Source organism: Triticum urartu, chromosome 3 (assembly GCF_003073215.2).
Source record: "Triticum urartu cultivar G1812 chromosome 3, Tu2.1, whole genome shotgun sequence".
NCBI lineage: Eukaryota > Viridiplantae > Streptophyta > Magnoliopsida > Poales > Poaceae > Triticum > Triticum urartu.
Window position 1 is genome coordinate 346683817 of NC_053024.1, and position 8045 is coordinate 346691861.

Below are 8045 nucleotides of genomic sequence, written 5' to 3' on the forward strand. Positions count from 1 at the left end.
GGTACCTCCATTCCCAGAACGCCGACACACCTTGCTGTTCCAATGATGGTGTCCTCCATAAGCCTCAGAGTGACACTTGCGTAGCATCTATTCCTATTCAGGATCAGGTACACAACATCTAGTAACACCATGTACTCCTTCTTTATGAAGTTCTCGGTCATCCAAAAAGTAATGTCTTAAATCATAGAAAACCTCTTTTGCTGGTATGTGAAACTAGGTGGTATAAATTTAGCAACAATGTAATTAGCATAATCATCATACCATGGAGTATTACAAGAAGCATTTATGATAGCTAATTGCTCATTAGGAAAGCTATCATCAATAGGTAATGGCTCAACAAGAACATTTTCTAACATAGACAAGTTCAACTTCAATACCAGTTTCAGAATTATTATGCCCCAAGACAATACCTTCATTAACCATAAAGTGGCACTTCTCCCAATTCAAAACAAGATTACTTTCTTCACATCTCTGCAAAACTCAATCAAGGTTGCTTAAGCAATCATTAAAAGAAGTTTCGTAAACGGAGAAATCATCCATGAAAACCTCAACAATCTTTTCACAAAAGTCAGAGAATATAGCAGTCATACATCGTTGAAAGGTAGCACGTGCATTTCATAAACCAAAAGGCATATCTATAAGCAAAAGTACCGAATAGGCGTGTAAAAGTAGTGTTTTCATGATCCTCTTTTGACACAGGTATTTGACAAAAACCAGAATAACCATTTAGAAAGCATAAAATTAGTATGTTTGGGTAGTCTTTCTAGGATTTGATCAATAATAGGTAGAGTGTAATGATCCTTCCTAGTAGCTTTTTTTAATTTGCGAAAATCAATTACCATTCTATAACTTGTAACAATTATTTGTGGAATCAATTCATTCTTATCATTAGGAACAACAATAATACCTCCCTTCTTAGGGACATAATGAACGGGACTTACCCGTCTATAATCAGCAATAGGATGAATTATAACTGCCTCTGGAAGCTTTAGTATTTCATTTCTTACCACTTCTTTCATCTTAGGATTTAACCATCGTTGATATTTAACAACTGGTTTAGCATCAGGCTCTATATTAATTTTGTGCTGACATAGAGTGGGACTAATGCCCTTAAGATCATCAAGAGTATATCCAATAGCAACAAGGTGCTTCTTGAGAGTTTTCAATAATTTCTTTTCTTCATGCTCTAAAAGGTTAGCACTAATAATAATAGGATATATCTTCTTTTTATCAAGATAAGCATATTTCGAAGTATCAGGTAATTGTTTAAGCTCAAACACGGGATCACCCTTGGGTGGACGAGGATCCCTAAGGATTTCAACAGGCAAATTTTATTTCAAAACAGGTATTTGGTTAAAGAATATTTCATCTAATTCATTTCTTTCATTCATAAACATATCATTCTCGTGGTCTAGCAAATATTGTTCTAAAGGATCGGTAGGAGGCACGACAATAGAAGCAATACCAATAATTTCATCTTTACTAGGCAATGCTTTATCATGGGGTTGTCTACGAAATTTAGAGAAATTAAAATCATGAGACACATCCCAAAAACATACAGTAACAATTTTCTTTCTCACAGTGTATCTTAGCATTAATAGTGTTCAAAAAAGATCTACCAAATATAATGGGAAAAAATTATCTTGTGGGGAACCAAGAACAAGAAAATCAGTAGGGTATTTTATTTTCCCACAAAAGACTTCCACATCTCTAACATTCCCAATTGGTGATATAGTATCTCTATTGGTAAGCTTAATAATAGTAACATCAATGTCTTCCATATCAGCAGGTGCAATATCATTCGTAATTTCTTGATATAAGGTAAAAGGAATTGCCCTCACACTAGCACCCACATCACGTAAGCCGTGATAACAATGATCTCCTACTTTAACAGAAACAATAGGCATGCCAACAATAGGTCTGTGTTTATCTTTAGTATCGGGTCTAGCAATTCTAGCAGCTTCATCACAAAAGTAAATAACATGCCCATCAATATTATTGAGGGAGTCCTGGATTAGGGGGTGTTCGGATAGCTGGACTATACCTTCAGCCGGACTCCTGGAGTATGAAGATACAAGATTGAAGACTTCGTCCCGTGTCCGGGAGGGACTTTCCTTGGCGTGGAAGGCAAGCTTGGCGATACGGATATGTAGATCTCCTACCATTGTAAACGACTCGATGTAACCCTAACCCTATCCGGTGTCTATATAAACCGCAGGGTTTTAGTCCGTAGGACAACGTACACATCGACAATCATACCATAGGCTAGCTTCTAGGGTTTAGCCTCTTCGATCTCGTGGTAGATCTACTCTTGTACTACCCATATCATCAATATTAATCAAGCAGGACGTAGGGTTTTACCTCCATCGAGAGGGCCCGAACCTGGGTAAAACTTCGTGTCCCTTGTCTCCTGTTACCATCCAGCCTAGACGCACAGTTCGGGACACCCTACCCGAGATCCACCAGTTTTGACACCGACATTGGTGCTTTCATTGAGAGTTCCTCTGTGTCGTCGCCGTCAGGCTCGATGGCTCGTACGATCATCGATAGCGATGCAGTCCAGGGTGAGACCTTCCTCCCCGGACGGATCTTCGTCTTTGGCGGCTTCGCACTACAGGCCAATTCGCTTGGCCGTCTGGAGCAGATCGAAAGCTACGCCCCTGGCCGTCGGGTTAGATTTGGAAGTTTAAACTACACGTCTGACATCCGTGTGGACTTGATCTTTGACGAATTCGAGCCACTGCCAAGCCCGCCGCACTGTCACAACGAGCATGATCTAGCTCTGCCGCCAAACAGTGCCCTGGAGGCCGCACCCGCATCGGCTCCGACCCTTAATTCGGAGCCAATTGCGCCGATCGAGGATGGGCGGTTGGACGCCACCCCGAGGATGGCGACCCCAACAGCGATTGAGCCGAACACCAGCCCCATACTCTGCGAGACTCGTGACTCCAAGGAGCCGGACTCCTCTCCGGACTCCGAACCCTCCGCGCCCCTGCCAATCGAATCCGATTGGGCGCCGATCATGGAGTTCACTACCGCGGACATCTTTCAGCATTCGCCTTTCGGCGATATCCTGAAGTCACTGAAGTCTCTCTCTTTATCAGGAGAGCCCTGGACGGACTACGGTCAGCAAGGTTGGGGTACGGACGATGAAGAAATTCAAAGCCCACCCACCACCCACTTTGTAGCCACTGTCGACGACTTAACCAACATGCTCGACTTCGACTCCAAAGACATCAACGGTATGGACGCCGATGAAGGAGATGATGAAGAACCAGCGCCTACTAGGCCCTGGAAAGCCACCTTGTCACATGACATATACATGGTGGACACCCCAAAAGAGAGAGATGGCGATGGAACAGCGGAGGATGACCCCTCCAAGAAACAGCCTAGGCGCCGGCGTCAGCGGCGCCGCTCAAAATTCCGCCAAAAAATATGGCGATTCTAGCACGGGAGATAATAATACTCCGGAAAGTGCCGAAGAAAACCCCCTCCAGCAAGACTTAGCACAGGAGGATGGAGAAACCAGCCCTCATGAGAGAGCGGCAGATAGAGAGGTCGAGGACGATAATTATATGCCTCCCTCAGAAGACGAGGCAAGCCTCGACGATGATGAATTCATCGTGCCAGAGGATCCCGTCGAGCAAGAGCGTTTTCAACGCAAGCTTATGGCCACGGCAAGAAGCCTCAAGAAAAAACAGCAATAGCTTAGAGCTGATCAAGATTTGCTGGTCGACAGATGGACTGAAGTCCTTGCGGCCGAAGAGCATAAACTCGAACGCCCCTCCAAGAGCTACCCAAAGCGCAGGTTGCTACCCCGATTAGAGGAGGAAGCACTTGATGCGGCCGACCGGCCACCTCGTGGCCGCGACAGAGAGGCCTCCCGGCCCTCCACTCAAGCCGTACCCCGTACCAAGGCATGGGAATATGCGTCGGACTTACGAGACATGTTGGAGGACAAGGCAAGGCAAACACGCTCGATCTACGGATCACGTGGGCGCCCCATGGCTTGAGACGGTAACCGTCACGCCTGCCACAAATTCGGCAGGTCCAAACACAGCTCATTGGAGCTACGTCATGATATCGCCCAGTACAGAGGCGCCGCACACCCACTATGCTTTATAGACGAAATAATGGATCACCAAATCCCCGAGGGTTTCAAACTCGTAAACATTGAATCATATGATGGCACAACAGATCCTGCGGTATGGATCGAGGATTATCTCCTTCATATCCACATGGCCCGCGGCGACGATTTCCACGCCATCAAATACCTCCCACTCAAGCTTAAAGGACCAGCTCAGCATTGGCTTAACAGCTTGCCAACAGGATCAATCAGTTGTTGGGAGGACCTGGAAGCCGCATTCCTCAGCAATTTCCAGGGCACTTATGTGCGACCCCCAGATGCCGATGACCTAAGTCACGTAATTCAGCAGCCAGAGGAATCGGCCAGGCAATTCTGGACACGGTTCCTAACAAAGAAAAATCAAATAGTCGACTGTCCGGACACTGAGGCCCTAGCAGCCTTCAAGCACAATATCCGTGACGAGTGGCTGGCCCGGCACCTTGGATAGGAAAAGCCGAAATCTATGGCAGCACTCACGACACTCATGACCCGCTTTTGCGCGGGAGAAGACAGCTGGCTTGCTCGTAGCAACAATATGACCAAGAACCCTGGTAATTCGGACACCAGGGACAGTAGTGGCAGGTCGCGTCGCAACAAGCAGAAGCACCACATTAACGGCGACAATGCTGAGGATACGGCAGTTAATGCCGGATTCAGAGGCTCTAAATCCGGTCAGCGGAAGAAGCCATTCAAAAGGAATCCTAGGGGCCCGTCCAGTTTGTGCCAGATACATGGCACCCTCGAAAAGCCGGCCAATCACACCAACAGGGATTGTTGGGTGTTCAAGCAGGCAGGCAAGTTAAACACCAAAAATGAAGACAAGGGGCTGCATAGCGATGACGACGAGGAGCCCCGGCCGCCGAACAATAGTGGACAGAAGGGTTTTCCCCCACAAGTGCGGACGGTGAACATGATATACGCAACCCATGTCCCCAAAAGGGAGCGGAAGCGCACTTTAAGGGACGTATACGCGGTAGAGCCAGTCGCCCCAAAGTTCAACCCATGGTCCTCCTGCCCGATCACCTTTGATCGAAGGGACCATCCCACTAGCATCCGTCATGGCGGATTCGCCGCATTGGTCCTAGACCCAATTATTGACGGATTACACCTCACCAGAGTCCTTATGGACGACGGCAGCAGCCTGAACCTGCTTTACCAGGATATAGTGCGGAAAATGGGCATAGATCCCTCGAGGATTAAGCCCACCAAAACGACCTTTAAAGGCGTAATACCAGGTGTAGAGGCCAACTGTACAGGCTCAGTCATACTTGAAGTGGTCTTCGGGTCTCCGGAAAATTTCTGAAGCGAGGAGTTAATCTTCGACATAGTCCCGTTTCGCAGTGGTTATCACGCACTGCTCGAGCGAACCGCATTCGCTAAGTTCAACATGGTACCGCACTACGCATACCTTAAGCTCAAGATGCCAGGCCCTCAAGGAGTAATTACGGTCAATGGAAACACCGAACGCTCCCTTCGAACGAAGGAGCACACGGCGGCCCTTGCAGCGGAAGTACAAAGCAGCCTCTCCAGGCAGTTCTCCAGTCCGGCCACTAAACGGCCGGACACCATCAAGCACGCCCGGAGTAACCTACAACAAGACCGCCCGGCACGATCCGAGAAGGCATAGCAATGCGGTCCTAACCCCAACCCTCGCAAAAAGGCGACGCCAGTACTTCGCGTACATAACTACGCTCTAGAGATACCATGGGTACAGGGGGAGGGCACCATCACGGCACGCCCAAAAATACGGCTTAAACCGTACCAGGGGCTGCCGATTTTTAAATTTTCTCTTACTTTCAGGACTCCATCCTTCGGAAGGCCTGTTCGGTAGTTCAATTGCCGCACAAATGATGCAAGAACCGGGGAAGCAGACAAGTCACACCGCAGTAGGGAACTCTCAGGTGGTCTCTATCACGAGCAGTATAACTGCTCCGCATACTATTCCGCAGCTTGCCCCTAGAACGGACATTATTTGTATTATTTGTATACTATTCACGAGCAGTTAATTAGTCCAACCTTCCACTTATCGCATTATTTGTATCGTTCTGCTTCGATCGCAGCCCTTTTGAATAAACAATGCATAGCTTTCGTCTATTTTTGCATTACCTTTTTTCTTTATATATGTTCCTTAACGACATGTTGCACCCGTACATGTTGGTGCGGCCAAAATACGCCAGGGGCTTTAGTACCCCTCAATATGGTGTGTGAAGTCTGAACACTTTAACAAGTGCGGCACCCCGAACTTATAGCATTATATGCATCGGCTCCGAATCATGTCTTGGGTCAATAGTTGGGTTTTCCCGGCTCCTATGTTTTGGTGCCTTATGTTCCGCTATATCAGCTAAGGTAGCACTAGGAGAACCACTGCGATTGTGCCCCAGTTGAGTTGGGTCGAGCACCTCAGTGGAGAAAGCTAAAACTGACTGTCATGATGAAGCGAGAGCTGGTCGCTGTTCGAGAGGTTTTTCGAGTCCCTAAAGACTTATGCCGCTTAGGGTGACGAGCCGGCTCTGTCCGGGCAAGGCGTGGATAGCGCCCTGAACTCGGTCTTCCGAATACCAGGGGCTTTGCCGAAATTTAAAATTATAGAATTCTATGGCTAAGTGAGAGTGTTCACGCCTTATAGTCCGGTTGCCTTGTTCGTTGGGCTGAGCGCCTCCTTCGGAGGACCCAAACATGAGAAAAAGAGCGCTCAGGTTTATCCCCGAACACCCCAGTACTAGCGGCATGGGGCCAGAAGCCGATGACTCGCCATCTCTCAGAATTGATAAACAACCGCACAGAAGGTAATATTTTAAATTCCAACAGCATTACTTAGCGCATATAAACAAGTTTTCAGCGCACAGGACAAAACGAGCAAGTTTCACTCAAAAATTACATCCCTAGAACATTCATCCGCCACAAGGCAGGCACCCTTCAGAACATCCTTATAGTAATTCTCGGGCTTGCGATGCTCTTTCCCCGGCGGTGGCCCGTCCTTCACCAGCTTCTCAGCATTCAGCTTGCCCCAGTGCACCTTAGCACGGGCAAGGGCCCTACGGGCACCTTCAATGCAGATGGAGTGCTTGATGACTTTGAGCCTTGGACAAGCCTCCACCAACCGCCGCACCAGCCCGAAATAGCTCCCAGGCAGAGCCCGTCCAGGCCACAGCCGAACAATGAGGCCCTTCATGGCCTGTTCAGCCGCCTTGTGGAGCTCGGCCAGTTGCTTCAGCTGGTCGCTCAGGGGCACGGGGTGTTCGGCCTCAGCATACTAAGACCAGAACACCTTCTCTGTCGAGCTGCCCTCCTCGGCTCGATAGAATGCGGCGGCATCGGACACACTCCGGGGAAGATCTGCGAACGCTCCTGGAGAGCTCCGGATTCGGGTAAGTAACAAGTAACTCACGTTTATGTGTTTGCTTTGCATAAACAATGCCTTACCCGCCGCTATCTTCTTCACCTCATCCAACTCCTGGAGGGTCTTTTGGGATTCGGCCTTGGCAGACTTGGCATTTTCAATAGCCACCGCGAGCTCAAACTCTCGCATCTTTGAGTCAAGCTCCAAACTCTCATGTTTTTCCATGAGAGCCTGGAGCTCTTGCCGCACCTTGCCAACCTCGGCCTCATACTTCTCCCGCTCAGTGCGCTCTGAGGCCGCCCTCTTCTCGGCCTCGGCCAGCGCCTGCTTAAGTGTCACCACTTCAGACGTGGCCCCTAAAATATCCACGATAATCCTGTCATTCTTTGCAATTGAACCTTTTTATATATATTTAAAAACAAGGTATTTCTTACCTTCATTGTCCTCGAGCTGCTTCTTGGCACGCCCGAGCTCTTGCTCGGACCGCTCGAGGTTCTGCTTTAGCGCGTCCACTTCCGCAGTCAGTGTGGCAGACGCAAGCAGGGAAGCCTGCATATGCATATTGACTCATTTTTGTTA